At 36.3% G+C, this 16,517-nt stretch overlaps 1 protein-coding gene across 1 annotated transcript in view; it reads right to left on the bottom strand.

Moving 5' to 3' along the window:
• The window catches only part of LOC121322855 (follistatin-related protein 5-like), a 98,994-nt gene extending 84,027 nt beyond the window's left edge, over positions 1 to 14,967 (bottom strand). The window contains exons 1-2 of the mRNA XM_041263283.1: positions 14,934 to 14,967; positions 13,435 to 13,555 (exon numbers count right to left, since the gene is read on the bottom strand). The gene's annotated coding sequence lies outside the window, so the exon portion shown is untranslated. The remainder of the gene's footprint in view (positions 1 to 13,434; positions 13,556 to 14,933) is intronic.
• Between the last annotated feature and the right edge of the window lie 1,550 nt (positions 14,968 to 16,517).

The raw sequence follows: 16,517 nt of genomic DNA, 5'->3' as shown, positions 1-16,517 counted from the left end.
TACTCGCTAGTCGGTTTTATAAGGCACTATTTAGTTTAATAAGTAGATGCAGCTGCTGCATATACAGTATTACATGGTGAGTGAGACTTGCGTGGTGTTTTCTCAGATGGCTTTTGAATAGTGTTACTGCTACTGCTTGCCTCAGAGTTTTATTTGTTCTGTTCTCTGACTAAGTAAATACCACAGTATATTTGCCAATTTTTCTGTAATTCTAAGCAATAGAGATTAAAAAAAAAAAAAAAAAAAAAAAAGATTGGTGAGTGATTTAAATGCTGTTTCAGTTGTACGTTGACATTTTTACCTACAGAAATACTGTTTATATAATTGTTACTATTAATGTGTATTAATATTAACAGATCAGATAAGTAAGTTGGTCTACGATGTCATAGCCATGCGCTAAGACAATTATTACCACACGGTCATGTGATGTTGTTCAGCCAATCACAGCACTTAATTTATCCAAGCCATTTTATAACATAATTTTGGGGCACTGCATGAAAAAGCCTTTCCTCTCGTGTTAATTCTGTTGACCCTAGGAATAACAAGGAGCCCCACATCCTGTGATCTAAGAGTGCAATTTGGATTATACAGGGCCAGTAGCTCCTGCAAATAATCAGGACATTGCCTGAGAAATGAACAGAGCAATTACTGAACAGTCCCTATACGATGGAGTCTGAACTACCAATACAATCTCTCATTAAATACCACTCTAAGATGCTTCCTAACTCATCATATTTCTATCTCCAGCCAAAGCCTTTCCTCTCCTGAATCTATAAATGAATGGAGCAATATTACTGTCTGCATCTCGCTTTGTTGTTGTTGAAAGATGCTGTGTTTGTGCTCCAGTTGAGCTGACAGTCTGTGACTGGCTCTCGGCAGTTGCAGGTACAGGATTGGTTGCTTTCATCGATGCAAAGTATTGATTGGCTAGTTTTGGTGGATAATTTATTTGGACCAATTGTGCATTTGTTTAGTATTTACTGTCCAGTAGATTAGCTTAAAAATACAGCAAGCCAAAAAGAAAAAGCCAGCACTTTTGCAGATTGATTTTAAATTTGATTCACAGTTGATGCTGAGACAATCCAGCGGGCATCTATCATCTATTAGAACCTGCTAGAGATGGAAGCTGATTGGCTGACGGTACTGTTTATTAATACCCATGTTAGCCTCCTTACACTGGCACCCTGTGCGCCATAGAATTGATTTTTTTGATTTTGCTGATAACCTATAAAGCCCTAAATGGATTAGCACCTAGTTATTCATAGGGGTTTAAAACCCTAACAAGTTAATAACAAATAAAAATTGATTTACTAAATAAAAACAATTAGTTTTTCTCTTTATATGTATGTCATTCTGCAAGACCTGCGAGAGCAATGTATCTTTTCTCCTCACCTCCCCTTGCTTATTTCACTTTTTAAAAGGGCACAATCCCTTGTTACCTATCTTAATATATCACTGATCGACTTCTGATTTTCCTCAGAATGTCGTGTACTTACTTACGTCGTCTTCTTCTTCTCCATCGAAGGGGAAAAAAGCAAGCTGGATCCAGACTTGTCCCCTATTATAGAGGCCTGTATGACACAGACTCATCGATATTTTGAACAACTGCCATCTCGGACTGAAAATACAGGGCTGAAAGTGCTTCTGGGGTGGTCGCTTTGCGGAAAGAGTTCTCGGGCTTCACTCTGGAATTCAAGACCCTTAAATCTCATTTGGCTACTTGTTGCGCTCATGTGGCTAACAACAAGGATGATATGGCAGCTTGTGAGAGCAGGATTGATCAGATGGAGACAAAGATGGCTAATCTTCAGGACAGAAACCAACAACGCTGTTGATTTTTTGACCAAATCACTCCCACTGTGGATTCCGACCCTGTCTGGTAAAGATATTCAAATAATGCGTACACATTGTATTTATTCTGACCATTATAAAACAAATGATTAGCCTTGCATGCTTCTTTTTAATCTCCTGAGATATTCAGCCCGCCAGGCTATAGTGCAAGCAGCCAGGAAGGACACTTCTCGTTCTGCGGCCAGTGAACTTACATTTTGTCCAGACTATAGTAACTGCTAAACTATAGTCACTGCTCAGCACCGCAGGACCTTCTCCCACTCTATTGCCTTTGCATACTCCCATGGCCTGCAGGTGTTTCTGCTTTTCCCAACGGCTCTCAAGATCAGCCACAACTCCACAGTTCATCTGTTCCAGTCGACTGACAATGCCCAATCCTTTTTGGATTCTCTTGACCTCCCAGGCCCATCCCAGGTCCTTTCCCCTGCTTCTGCTGACAGAATGCACTCTGATGGGATGAAGAAGGTTGGCTCTGCTGTGCAACGCCTCAGCCTTGGTTGATTTCTGTCCTGGTAATCGAATCTTTCCACGCAATATACGTCAGTTGACGACAACGGGGATCACCTCTTTCTACAGTCGGATGTCTTTTGAAAGAACTGTTCTGGATTTTGATTATTATTATATTTTTCTTTTTTTATGGTATTTGTGTTGTACGCTTTTGAACTTCTGTCCTTGGACTTGAAATGTTCATGGCATAACTGAGGTAAACATTTCACTTGCCTGAGAAGTTTGGTGTAATTGTGATGGATATTTGTAGCATGTTTTTTTTTTTTTTTTAACATTTTTTTTTTTTTTTTTTAGTGGGGGTAGGGTGGGGGGGGTGGAGCTCTGTTTTCCCTGTCCACCAGAACCACGGATAGATATTATGTAGGGTGGGGGCTACTGGATGTTCTTTTCCCCAGTAGCATATACATGGTTCTTTGTGGTGGTCTTTTTTTGTTAAATCCACATAGGGAGATAATCTGACAGATCCTTCTGTTCCAACCGCTATAGTTCTGATATTCACTTTGATAAGGACACCTGTATGTGAATCCTCCAAAACCAGGCATTGATGGTATTCCTCCTGAATATTTTCTAACCTTCTGGACCCAACTGGGTCCTCTTTTGCTGGGTATGATGCAAACTGCTATTGCTAAAGGCTCTTTTCACAGAGACATGAACACTGTTATCATTTGCCTTTTACTAAAAAAAGATAAAGACCCTACTCTTTGTACAAGGTATCGTCCCCTATCCCTGGCATCTGATAATGTCTGTCATCTGATTATACATGTTTACCTTTTCAAAGCTTCTTATAAATCTTTAGCAGTTAAAACTATTTGGAGTAGCGATCTTGCTTCCTTAGATATGGAGATTAGTTGGGAAACTATTTGTAATAATTTAGGCTTAGCCTCCAAGAACCCTAATCACCAACTGATTCATTTTAATTTTTTTCCTGGTTTTAGTCAGAATTCTGAACAAGCTGTAAGCAAGACACCACACCTTTTGGGATACCAGAAATAAGTGCATTAGAGTAATCAATTCTACATGAAACAAATGCATTCATTAAATAATTGGTCTAAGTTTGGCTATATTTCACAAATGGTAAAAAGATACTTTTGTAACTTCCCTGATATTAGTCTCAAATGATAGATCAGGATCAAAGATGGCCATCAACATTTTTTATTTCTAGTTTAAGGTGTAATTACAGATTACTGTGGTCGGGCTCACACATTTTTAGTTGGTTCAGAGAGCCCACTAGCATAACCTCTGTTTTATCTGGATTTAGCATTAAAGAATAATTAGCATATATAAAGAAAATAACAAAGGACCTACAATAGAGCCCTGTGGAATACTGCAGACAACTTCAGACCTTTCAGATTTTGCCTCCCCAATAGAGACAAACTGAAGTCTATCGGAAAGATAAGACTTCATCCAGCATGGGACAAGGCCAGACAGTCCCACTGTGTTTTCAAGTGACTCAGTAGATGGTCTACAGTATCAAAGGCAACGGTTAGATTAAAAACATTTAAAGCCCAAGTCAAATCTCATGCATATCATTGATGCATATCAGTAGGCTTCAAGATCTGTTTTAATAGATTCTTGATCAAGTTTAACCAAGGTATCTAAGAATTTAATTTCAGATTTTGTCCACTGTAGATCCACCAAAATGTTAGGGTTGATAATATTTGCTACTTTATGAAGCTAGAAAAGAGATTCTTCTCCATATGTCCATATTCCAAATACGTCATCCACATATCTTATGTATTCTGAAGGTTTCTTGTCTAGTTTACTCAATAACATTTCCTCCCATTTAGCCATATACATGCTTTTAATGCATGCATAATTCTGAGCCTAGCTAGAAGGAGCATATTCATTAATAACAAACAGCAACTATGAAGCATAAAATAATACTGAAATTGGGATTGCGTCTGGAACAACAGCTCTTACTGACCCTGAGGCCAAATTCTCTGAAGAAATTGGCTGTTAAAAATGAACACAGTCCTATGATTCTTTCAAGTCTACTTATAATTTGTGTAGTACTGATAATACAGATTTCCCAGCAAAGTATACTGCATTACTTAAGTTGCCAGTAAACAATATTGTAGAATGCATTCTTTCTTGATTACATCATTCTTATTTATTATACCAGAGCCTAGGGATAAAACCTGTGTAACCTGAACAAAAACAGACTGACTGTGTTTAAAAAGCCATGCATTTTTCTAAATGTAATGGACCTACAGTTAATGTTTTATTTATATTAACACTACAAACTTTAATTACAAAAACAGATATTTTTCTCCCTAACAGACTTTTGGTGAAATACACTGGCTACAATTGCAATACATTGTGAGAATCCTCAGTGAGAACCTATTTTGTATTTTTAATCAAATCAACTACATACATTTGACACAATAGAAAATCCATTTGGATTGAGAAATATCTCTGAACTTTAACCTAAATGAAAGGCCACGCATCATTTCCGGAGAGGTTTTGCTTGAAGCTCATTTTCAGATAAGTGACTAGTGCACAGGACATGGAAGAGTGCATATTTTGTGATGAAGCTGTTAGCCATAGGGGTTATCCAAACTTGAAGGTCTCATCAAACAAAGTGTACAGAACAAGAAAATATGCATATATCACATACTTGAGGCAGTAACACAAACGTTAGGCCACTTACTGTAACCCTGGTTTTCTTTCATTTCGAAGATGACCAACAACATACTTATGGGATATGCCTCCTATTGGTAGGTATTCACTGAGCTCTTTATATCAAAGCTGCCGATAGCCCCTTTCCTGGGGGGATATCCTCGATCCCGCCTACCGAGGGATTAAACAGTCAGCCAATGGAAGTCAAGTTCTCTTTTTGCTTCAAACCCGTGAGGGCGACCAATGCAACCTGCTGGTTGGTGGTTGTTTTCTCTTTCAGAGAACCAGGGTTACGGTAAGTAACCTAATGCTCCCTTTCAATTCGTAATATGTATGCGACATAGCCCTTCTAGCCGCAGTACAAATATCGGACCATGAGGCCCCTCCGAAGAGGACCCAAGATGTAGCCAACCTTCTAGTAGAGTACGCAGCTAAAAATAAGTTTTATTTTAGAGCCGCTGCAAACGTGCATAAAACTACTGCAGAGTCGCACGCTATGAAACTGTTCTGTGTTTAATGTAGTTAATGTAGTCAAAACAGCGTGTTTATTTTAACATACCAAACAGTGGTTACCTTTAATTCTGATTTCCCCACTTGTATTTTCTCATAATTTCTTTGTAAATCAGATGTTTTGATGTTATTGTTTGTTTTGTCTGTGACACAGTTTTTGCAGCCTGCTTGTTACACGTGAGGGAAACCTGTTACAACATGAGCACTGACATGAGACTTCGGGGTGGTCTTGGAAGGGTTACAAATGCTTGGCTATAGAACAGAGTGATTTTATCAGCTCAGAGGTGACTTTTGACATGCAGCGGGAGCTTTGTTTGATTGACTGTTTTATACAAGTGTTTTCTGCTTACCCTTTTATTTTGGGCCTAAGTTCAACTCTGTTAGCTATTCAACTCTGTTAGCTATTCAACTCTGTTAGCTTGCAATAGCTGGTTTGATACACTATTATTCAGTAACTTTTTTTTCTTTTCCAATATAATCACACCTAAGACTTGCTGTGCAGTCCTGCATTGTATTGGTCTATTCATTTGAACTCAAAAATAAATATTTTTAAATAGAAAATAAGTATTTTTACAGCTGTTGATAGATAAATCACGCTTGAAAATGTCTCCTGTAACTATTCAAAACAAGTGCAAAGCTCTCAAGTTCAGCAGCACTAAACCAAACCCACTGTTTTTACTACGACAGTATGGCATACCAGGGTGGTGGGGTGAAAAACACACACAAACACCACAATATTTACAGGCAGGGTGTCTTACTCTGCCACATCCTCCAATTAGTTAATCTTGGATAAATGACAATATAATATACTGTATTGTATAAAACAAAACAGATTGCGCCAGGAGTTCCAATTACATTTAAATGAAGTAAACACTTAAACATTTTTTTTTACATTTTTTACATAATCTGAGACACTTTGCAGAAATGTTTTGGAGGGTAAAAAAATGTTTTGCACTAAAATCACAAGAATGCAAAATATGCATATATACATGGTCTTGCAAAGTAAAATCCGAACATGAATATAAGCTTTGTATGCTGGTAAAGCAATTAATATTCTGTTAGAAATCACAGGCTATGAGAGATTGTCCTATAACATAATTGATAATTAGATCTTTTAAACTGCATATGGCATCCATCTGTACATTTGATAGCCAGTGCAGTATTTGCTAATAGGCTTAGAGTGAAGTCTTAAACTGAAGTGCTGCCTGTTTATTGTGGCCACCTGTCGAGGCAACATATTTCCTCAGTTCAATAAATGAAGCAACCTATTGTGAATTTACCTGAATAAAAATTAAAAAAAAGACAAATGTGGCCCATTTACTATGGGCCACATTTGTCATATATGGAGTGTAAATACCATATACTATTTGTTTTTATTGTTTTTTTGTTGTATAAGTGAGAATGGTAAAATATATCACACATAAGCCCATTCGGAAGGTCATGTGCATACAATACATTCTCCACATTTATATCGCCAGCCTACTGATCACCCTACAAGTCCCGTATCTTAACGAATTGACCTGACTGTAATCTAATATAAGTAATCCATGGCTTAACTAAATGCTTTTCTGTAAAATAGGCTATGTCCTTGTCTTTGAGTACTGTTATTATCATTGTATGATGTTTGGCATTTATACATTTACCCACAGTAAATACCAGTATTCCCAGCAAACCAAAAACAAATAAAACTCTGAAACAATTCCTAGAACATTGAACTGAAATATAGTTCAAGATGACAGATGAAAAAATGTCAGCGTTTACAGGAGTCTAAAGTGAATTTGTGTGAGAATGTTGGCCACCTGCCTGCAGGATTAGGAAAATCCTACTGGCTAGAAACAATTGCCATGGGGACCGCAGCTTGCTTCTCAGTCTTGTCAGTCCTGCTTGACAGGTGAAGGTCACAATCAGCAGTGTAAGCCCTGTGAAACTTGCAATGCAAAATGCTGCAAAGCTACATTACTATGACTTGGAACTGATGTATAGAAAAGTAGTAAACAGATACAGCAGACACCCATATACACAAACCTCATTGTATAGACTGACACACAGAAAGAGTGGTTGTATCATTATAGAGTTTTTGTTTTTGTGCCTCTGTACCAATGGTACAAGATCATACCAGATCTGCTTTATATCAACATTGCCACTTAGGGGGTGATGTAAGGATATGTGCAAAGTGATTTGCAGGTGCAAAACCCCCATATTGCTACCGTAAATCATGTTTAGCAGCCATCAGGTCTGATTTTACCAGTCGCTAAAATATAGCATATGTAAAGAATGGTGTTCGCCTGGTGTTCTGCACCTGCTATCAAATTTGCACTTTGCCATCATTAATTCATTAAAATTATATTGAATTGTATTCAAATGAAGAAAAGTGCATGAAATTGGACATGATCTGGACACTAAATGGGCGCAAACATTATAATGTGATGTGATGTAAGGTGTTGCACTTAGACAATTGCTGACCCTTCAAAAACGCTACACCTCTTCTTACAAGATGCAAACCATTGTAGAAGCGAGCAACTAAGAGCTGTATAAAAGCACACACCTGCAGAGACCTGTCATTGGCTTCAGGATGGCTGCTGTGGTACACTTCCTGATGCAGTGGCACTTGGCTATTGTTGAGGAAAGACAGAAACATGTTCAGAGGAGAAGGACAAGATGAAGAAGACCCTGTATATTCAATCCCGGGGTCACTTTGTTTGGGGTGCCGAAGGATGCGGTGCTAAAGTGTTATCGTCTCACTCCGCAGGCCATCCTTGACTTGAGGGATGAGCTAGACCTCAGCTTCAATCTAGGGACTGCTATCCCTGCACATGTGTAAGTGCTGTGTTCTCTCAGACCACAGTTGGAATGTCTGGAGGAGTAGCCCAATCCACCTTTTCCAGAGTGTTAGGCACATTTCTAGATGTCAAGCTTAAAAGGGCAGGCCAATTTCCTAAGGATACTAGCATAACTGATGTTGGCTGAGGCTTTTCTAAACAACTTCGTTTCATCATGCTGACTGACGTGAGCTGTAAGGAATCTCAGCTCCTTCTTAGAAAATGTTTCTTTTCTTTTCCGTGCACCAAGAGGACTTTGCTGCCCTTCATCTGACATTTTTTTTGGTTTGTATTTTCGTGCTTCACAAATGACATACAGCGACTACTGCTCTCTGTACTCCTACCTCTGCAAGTACGGCCGCTAAATAGACTGATGTACTCACTGAGACCCTCATTATCACAATTGCTGATCATTATTTGTGCATGTTGAGTAATTTGCATTGCTCTTAAGCTTACATAGGGCGCAGTGCAAAATAATTGCCTGGCCACAATGCAATCTGTGGCTCTGATTTTTAAACTTTGTTTTTGCAATGTTGGAACACAATATTTTGGTCTGTTACAACACAGAAACATATACAGTAGCTATACAATTCTATCACTGAGATAGGGAAAGCACTCTTGCAGTAACAAGACAGAAAGGAAGGCAGACATTAGGCATAAAAGGATACATTAGTTTTACTTCTACTGAAAACAAAAAACTAATTTAAACTTGTGCAGAACTATGAAACCAATAATGTGAGTAACAGATATGTGTTTATTTGTGGATATGGTGATAGGAGTCGTGTGAAAATGTTGCTCTGGAGCTGGATCTTGCTGTAAATAAGAGTTCTGGACCTTAAGGCGTGATAGCCTCCCAGCCCAGATGATAATGGCAGGGACAGAGACTCAGACACAGAAAGCTGCAAAGTTAAAAGCCCTAATGCGCTTTTTAATCAAAATAACTATACAAAACAAAATAGACAAAACACTAACAAAAACGCATTTAACAAAATTAAAAGCACAAGGGCCAAAAAAGAAGCACTTTCCTCATGATCATAAACAAACAGCACTGCACAGAACACAGAACACTGAACACAGCCCTCCACTTCTATCACCAACATCAGCGCTAGACCTTTTCCTCTAATACCCAATAATTGACTAGCCCTGATCTAATGGATTTATTTCATGTACAGTATTTATTAGGATAAAGTATGAACAGTATGAAATATTGAAGTAACATACAACCTGTAATTACACTTATGTACTGCGTACATGCACTGTTGGAATGTAGAATGGGAATAAGAGGACTTTTTTTTTTTTCCCAATGAAATCTAACTTTACTGGATTGTGCTTGATTCTTGTGCAAAATGCTGAATTCTCTCATTTGGAGGTAAAAAAGAGAGCTCATATACTATAGAAATACTATTTAGGTCTCAAATATAGCTCTCATATGTGGATATTCAAGTGTATACATTTAATTACATTGTGAAGCAGTGAACATTCACTTAAATTCAAATGCTGGCTAAAATATTTGATAATAAAAAATGTATTATTTTATATTTTGCGGCACTTCACTCAGATGGCTGAAGCTGACAATATACAGTTGGAACGTTCCAATATTAAACTAAAATACTGTAAGGAGTGCCCCAGAAATGCACATACAGGTTTTGTGCCTTTTACATTTGAATAGTCTATAGTTAAGTTTGGTGTCTTTGGTATGGTACAATGCCCATTATATATTTAATTTATATGCTGTTTTATTGTTTTTTAAATGTGTATCTTCATGCGCACTATATAAGAAGAACTTGGAAGCTGTCTTTAAAAGGACTTGCATAACCTATTCTAATGTTATACTACTGCAAGTTCTACAACACTTGAATGAATGTGTTCTTACACAATGGGGCAATTTACAAGCAAAAACTGAAAAGGGTGACAACAGATCTGCATGACTGTTCTGCTTCCACATTTACATGAGAGCTTATTTTAGAGAGAGAATTTAGTTGTCCAAATGCAAACAACCTCATTAATAATAAAATAATGGGAGGGTTTATTTAAATATCACCGAATGCGCTGAAAAGAGATGCTATGCGATAAAGGGACATAATGCATAGGGGTTTACATGAGGTAAAACGCACTAGGCAGAGATGAAGAGAAGGTTGCCCCCCATCTGTCTGGAATGCAAAGTGCTTGCAGTTAAAACGGTCATGCTGCCAAGAAGAAGAACATAATAATATAAATTTCTGCATTTTACAATTGCAGCATATTTTAGTTTAGAAAAGTAAACGATGGCTGGCGCAATTAATGGGGCTGTTATTTCACAGGACGTCTGGGAGGATGAGGATTCCAGCAAAGGGTCCGATGCAACTGCCACTGGCCGGTCACCCATTAACTAGTGCATTTCCTCCCAGAACCGAAATTGGGACCTCGAGCTTTGACCGGAGGACTGCAGGCGTTGTCTATCCTGCAGGTACAGATATTTCAGTTTCTTGAATTTATCTTGTACCTGCAGGAGCGTTCTGTTTATACCAAGTTCAGCCAGAGCACCAGTAATACTGGTGAAAATGGTGGCATTTCTTTGGCGAGGTCGATCCAGTTCATCCATAACCCCCAGGTCCGCAATAATTTTGAGGAGGGAACGAGTTTCCTCATCCGTCCAGTGGACCTGGTGTTACGTGTTGTCAGAATTGGTGGAAGCTTGAAACATCCTGCGGGAAAAAAGCTACATTATTCGTAGTATTATTATTATGTTAATAATACTAGTAATAATGATCTAGTAGTTCTCATGCATAGTTCATAAAATACACTGAAATGAATAAATAATGTTATGAACTGCTGACATCATTGTATTGGTATAAATCAAAATCTCTATGTACAATTTATATATAATTTAGTAATTTAGCCGCGACCCTCACCAGGAGAAGCAGACTGATAATAATGGATGGATGGATATCTAACTGATTTGTACTAGTAAGATTGGGATAAGGAAAATCTTACGCTACAGCAACTGGGTGGAAAGAACATTCCCAGAGAAGAACATTCTTTTATATAGGAAAGGGGAGGAGGTATTATGGTATTTCATGAAAGTCTATCGTGAACGACTGTCAAGTTTGTTGCTATGGGACTAATTAGGCCAATTAGCGCACACTTTACCATGCTTTATCAAAGTGTAATGACACTTAAGCCGCACACTTTTTTTGCCGTGCACTTTTGGAACGAGCACAATCATGCATCATTTGTGCGTGACACGTCATGAATACACGATAGTAGCGTGATTAAAACTTGCATGTAAACCCTGCCTATGTTATATGACACACCTCCAACAAAGTACCATGTTAGAGAAGCTGCAACATACTGTGCTGCGCCTTGAAGTTTTGTTTTAATACCAAGCAACTGGCAAACCTTGTGAATTTTTGTTTTAATACCACAATATCACAATATTTATATACAAAATTACCACTCCATTAGTTCATGTATTATAAAATACCAAAAGAAAAATATTAATACACCAATTTAGACTAAGATCCAGTGGCATAAGTACCAACAGCGCTGTGCACCAATTTTAGTCTTTAATTTAACACCTTTTGAAACCCTTTTAAATCAGCATTGTAATGATTTGGTAATACAACTATTGAATATGGAGTTACAGGTTACAAAATCTTAAAGACAAAATTTGCCATACCAAAAGGACTAAAGGCTATTTCACAGAAAAAGAAGCATGAATTTGTGAGCACAGCACAGTGATGTTACTTCAGTGTAGACTCAGCTAGAATAACAGCTTGACTTGAACAGATAGATGGAAAGTATTTGAAAAATGCTCTGCTTTTTTTGTGCAATTTTGTTCTTACAATGGTACAGCAATACTGTACATTTTACTCAGAATCACTTTGATTGTCAGAAAGAAATATGGTACTGAGATTAACAGAGCTATTTTTCTAAAATAATTCACTCCATAGGCAAGTCAGTTTGGGTATACAATATCTGTCTACCATTTTTCAAGGATCCTTGTAGTGATGTAATTTATTTTGTATGCAGTTGCTTTACCAAGTTCATCTGATTGCACTGTTCTACAATTTGTGCCGTACTACATGAGGATAAACAACTTCACAAGGGCAAAGCAACAATCCAACTCTTCTTTGCTGTTTGTATGTTATTTATGTGAGGAACCAGGAGCCACAAATAAACAAACATACTGTTTGTGGGTGTGGGAAACTACTGACATGTAAATAAGTATTGTTAGAACCAAATAGTGAGCTCATTTGGACACTGCAATTTGTATAAAAATAGACTTGCTTCCAGTTTTTAGTATGTTCTTTACATCCGGAACAAGTTCTCCCATTTGATTATAACATTTCAATTTTCCATCTGGTAGATACTCTTAATTTAATGAATCAATTATCTAATTTCACTGATTCAGCCAGTGGCTCTGTACCCTTTAGTAACCTTCAGTTCCCATTTTCTTTCTGCAGGTTGTTATTCTCCCTTACACACTATTCCTTTTGAGTGTTGCTTTGTGTTGTTTACACTTTGCTTTTTATTTGTGTTATAGCTTCTTTCTGTGAATTATTTCCCCTCTTCATTTTTATTTTTTTTTAGCTTTTATTACTTGTTAGAAAGGCTCAGAAGCAAAACACAGTAATACAAACTGAACCACCACTGGCAAGCTGAATAGGTATAAACCACAGCATGCATGGTTTTAAAACCCTTTTATAGGGCAATACATCTTTGAATTTGTTACAGAATAGTATTCTGCATTTTGTAGATTCAGTATACAAACAAAAGGATGGAATCCAAATACTGCATGTTTTATGTTCTATTGAAAGGTAATTCTGCAGATGATAATTTTAATGGATGTTTTGTTGACCAACCTGTTAACATTACCAGACAAACTAAAATACAATGACATGAGGTCCACAGAAAATCTTGTTTAAAAATATTAAGGTGATGATATTCAGATCGGCCACTTTTTAGATCATTAAAATTAACACTGAATTATAAAATACAGACATTGTAAAAGCACTCCATTATACATGTAGTCATTATACATTATTTACTCAAGAGCTTGTAACTCAGAACTTGGGAATGAATAAGTATGTTGCATAAGAAAAAATGTAGATAAAACAACAGTTCACATTGATAAATGCACACTTACCAAATGCCTCGTAGAACTCCTCCCTTGACAGATGCTTATCGCCATTGTAATCATCGTATTTCAACAGATCAAACAAAGTGCACCCCGAGAGATCCTTAGCCAGTCCTTCTTGTTTTATTACCTAATATGAAAAAAAAGCTTTGTTAATGGCTATATCAACTGTAATATACATTTGGATTGCTGTAAAACCTGAGAAATGAATGAACATTGAAACCTGCTTTAAAAGAAAACGGAGATAATTATTATGAAAAGTACATTAATATTGTGGTTGGCCAATCCTGTGTGTGTGTACACTGTGTGTGTGTGTGTGTGTGTGTGTGTGTGTGTGTGTGTGTGTGTGTGTGTGTGTGTATATATATATATATATATATGTATTATATATATATATATATATATATATATATATATATGTTTGGATAATTTAATCTGTGTTATAAATATAAACATCAGCCTAAATGGTTTCACTTTTATCATTATTATTTTATTTATTTCCAAGGAGAACTTACAGAGATGCACTCTGAACTATGCATCAGCTGCTGTGCCACTTACATCAACATCTCACCTAAAAGATGGAGCATAAGGAGGTTAAGTGACTTGCTGAGGTTCACACAATGAGTCAGTGAGTAAGCCAGGATTTGAACCAAGGACCTCCTGGTTATAAGCCCTTTTCTTTAACCACTTGAGCACAAAGCCTCTTTACTTTTTGGTAATTAGTGTTGTCAAGTGGATAAGGAAGCACTGCTACTACATGTTACAGATTTCCTATTAATACAATGTTTGTATACCTGTAATATTTAGAGATGCCACTATATAGATTAGAGATTCTCAAACTAAAAACAGAGTAAAAGGTAAATTGCAAAGAAGAAAGAAATCCTGTACTGAAGCGAAAGAAAATATTTAGGGCTGTAAGGTTGTTCATGTGATGGGTTTTGGGGACGAAATCTGGAGTTACAGCACGATCAAGGGTATAGACAATATAAAACCTAACATATTGTTTATATATCTCCTTAACCTAAATCAAACACGTACCACAAAAAGAGGCATTTACGAACGAAACCTTTTTTTTTTTTTTTCCAAACAGCCCTTAATGTATTTTGTCTGTTGTATTACAATAAACGTTTATCACCAAAGAACATTTTTTTCGAAAATTGTCTAGGAATTGTCTTGTAAGGATGTGAAGTCACCAAAATGTTGGTTATATGGTTAGATAAAGGAACAAGAAAGTCATCTGGAAATAATAAATGTCTGGTAATAATTTTGCATCAGCTTTGATAACTCTGAAAAGGCAGGTATCTTCCTAATGAGCACAAGGGGTCCATAATGTTCATGTAATAAAGAGTTACAATCCTTTCTAAAAACATCTTTGTGTATTGCAAACTTCAGGCTATACAGTTAGACTGCATTACTAAAAGTGCAGTAGCATTTCAATGCTGCTTGTTTTCAAGTACATATTACTGATTATATACTTTCATACATATTCTTTACATAACAGTACCCACCTGTGACAGCTCGTTGGTGTCGACAAGACCACTGTTGTCCACACTTAAACGTTTATCAACACGTAAGGAAATAGGCCTACTTCTATGTATGTACCAAGAATAATAATATTATAGTATCATACTTTTGTGTGTTTTCACCTGTTTAGAAAATGCAGGAGTTAACTGAACAAAAATAAATCCCAGTTTTTCAATCTGGAAATCTGGTAACCCTAAATGTAGCCTATAGGCCTAATAATACAGTAATGTAAACATAGTTGGATTCATGAGTTGTATGCATTGTAAAGCACTTTGATAAAAGCACTATATAAAAACTAATAAATACATAAATACATCTGTGTTGTAATTGATATGATATATAAGTCTGGTTGAAACAAAGTGCTCTGCAAAAATTATTACTTTTTTTTTTTATACAGTTTATTGAATAAAGTTATTTCTTCAAAATATATGTTGGTAGAAATGCATTAATTGTATGATATATATCATTAGTTTTTATTGCATTTTTAATTTTTTTTTTTTTTTGTGACAGATAATTATACCTGAAAAACACTTGGCACTTGCAATTTCTTCCAAAGCAGAACTTTGTTTCAACCTAAGCTGTCATTTAAATAAGGAATGTTAACTGAAACCATCTGAATTTTTAAAATGTATGTATTTATTTATTTTTTAACAAAACAAACCTTAGGAAATGTATTGCAAAAACTGTGTTAAAGTAACTTAAAGTTAACCAAGCAAAACCCTCAAAAGTGGATTTTTTGACACGCAACATTAACTGCACCATTATGTGTATGTATGACATCACATATGACGTCAATGATGACATAACTAATCACATGACAAATGCTCCCCAAAGACCTGCATAGGAACATAAAACTGGGAAATTGTTCACCATAACTTGGTCCCAAAGCATCTGGTAATTGATTAGAACACAACCGTCCTTCCACATCGGTAATATTGATTAAGATCACCAGTGGCGTTATAACGGACCAGCCAATTATCAAATTATTATGGATGAAAGATGAAAGAAAGAGAAAAATAAGTGTCAACTGTGAAACATGATTTTGAAATAGACATTACAAAGTTATTAAATCCATACAAAAAAACGAATGGTATGAACCAACAAATTTATTTGTATAATTAGCAAATCTATTGTCATTACAACTGTTCCACCAATTATTATTGGACATAAAAGAAACAATGTGCCAGTATATGGAATTATAGTGCTACATGTCCCCATGTGTTGATACTTCCTTGAACACTGAAGACTAGTTCTGGAAAAAATTAAGAGACCACTGCAAAATTATCAGTTTCTCTGGTTTTACTATTTATAGGTATGTGTTTGGGTAAAATGAACATTTTTGTTTTATTCTATAAACTACTGACAACATTTCTCCCAAATTCCAAATAAAGATATTGTCATTTAGAGCATTTATTTGCAGAAAATGACAACTGGTCAAAATAACAAAAAAGATGCAGTGTTGTCAGACCTCGAATAATGCAAAGAAAATAAGTTCATATTTATTTTTAAACAACACAATACTAATGTTTTAACTTAGGAAGAGTTCAGAAATCAATATTTGGTGGAAT

Source organism: Polyodon spathula, chromosome 1 (assembly GCF_017654505.1).
Source record: "Polyodon spathula isolate WHYD16114869_AA chromosome 1, ASM1765450v1, whole genome shotgun sequence".
Classification (NCBI taxonomy): Eukaryota; Metazoa; Chordata; class Actinopteri; order Acipenseriformes; family Polyodontidae; genus Polyodon; species Polyodon spathula.
Note: the sequence above shows the minus strand (reverse complement) of the source record. Positions and strands in the feature narration are given on the sequence as shown.